This window comes from Aplysia californica, unplaced genomic scaffold (assembly GCF_000002075.1).
Source record: "Aplysia californica isolate F4 #8 unplaced genomic scaffold, AplCal3.0 scaffold00652, whole genome shotgun sequence".
NCBI classification, from domain to species: domain Eukaryota; kingdom Metazoa; phylum Mollusca; class Gastropoda; order Aplysiida; family Aplysiidae; genus Aplysia; species Aplysia californica.
The window spans coordinates 432,812-434,220 of NW_004797922.1; positions in this window are offsets into that span (position 1 = coordinate 432,812).

A 1,409-nucleotide genomic window follows, 5' to 3' on the forward strand; every position below is an offset into this window, starting at 1 on the left:
GTGTGTGGGGGAGGGAGGGGGGGGGGATCATCGACACATTGGAGCCTGAGATCACTCTATCATACTATTCAAATACCGTGTGCAATGGTTTGGTTGTATTTATGGGGGTGGGTTGTTTATTTTTGTTTGTTTGTTTATTTGTTTGTTTTATATCAATCTAGAAGTCCATCCACTTAGTTTACTTAGGTCTACTTTATCCTTCCTCTTGTGTCGTTATATTGTCGAGGAGAGGTGCAATGCTCGGTCAAGAGCAAGATGGGTGGCTTGTTGTTCTTTTGGGGGACCTTCTTGCCGTTGTCTGGCAAAATTTTTGCGTTGTCTGCCCCAGCTCTTGAGCTGTATGTTCGTGCACCTGGTTGATTTTGTGGCTGTCTCATCAGACTCTGATGGCCGAACCGCTTGATTCTTTGATGTTCTTGATAAGCCCATGTGTAACTTCTGCTGTATCAACATTCAGCTAGTTATTCAAATCGCCAATCATAACACTTCCAATTTCGAATTGGGGAAATGAACGTATTGCAACAGGCTGCTTTTGTTTATTTCTTAGAAAAAAACAACAACAAAAAAACATTCGCTTTGCTTTGAGAGTCATGTCCCTCTCCTCAAGTCCTATCTATAACAAGTCTTCACTTCTATTCAACATTCATTCGTCACGGTGTGAATAGAAGTGAAGACTTGTTACAGATAGGAGTTAGAGGGATGTTTTGTCACTCTCTTTGGCTCCACTTGTCACTTTGTTTTGTAATCAGCAAGTACGAAACACTCAGCACAAGGATTTTAAAATATTTTTTTTCCGTTTTCGTAGAGGTTGTAGAGGTTTTACGGCGCTCACAACTGCATAAAAAGGTCATTGAAATAATAATGTATGTATTAATTTTACGATGGGTTGAGAGAAGTAAGACGAAAATTCGTATAGCTGTGAATAGCGTCAAAATCGTGAAAGTTGAGTAGTCAATCCAACTGGGCACAATTGTAGGACGGAGCAGACGACGTAAGAAACTGTTGGAAGTTTGTGGAAACTACATAATGTTCAATATTGCCGTACACTGACAAAACGCCTTTTCCCCATTCACAGCAGTCTCGAGAAATCAACGATTTTCCGTTTTCTTCTACTAACATCTAAACTATTTTGCACAGTGCGTCAACGGTTGATCTCACACCCTGAAGAGAAATGTCATTCCCTTTGTTTGTTTGTTTTGGTAAAGTGTTTTACGGCGCTCGCAACTGCATAAGGTCATATGAGCGCGTGGGACACACCTAATATTTTCAGTTGGTAGGAAATTTTGAATTTTGCCCGGGTGGCGGCCGAAGCTACTCTTATCGATTTTAGACCACCAAGGGATCTTTAACGTGCGCAACTTGCACACGGGCCCTCCGAGATTTTTCGCCCTTGTCCGAGAAGGCTAGGT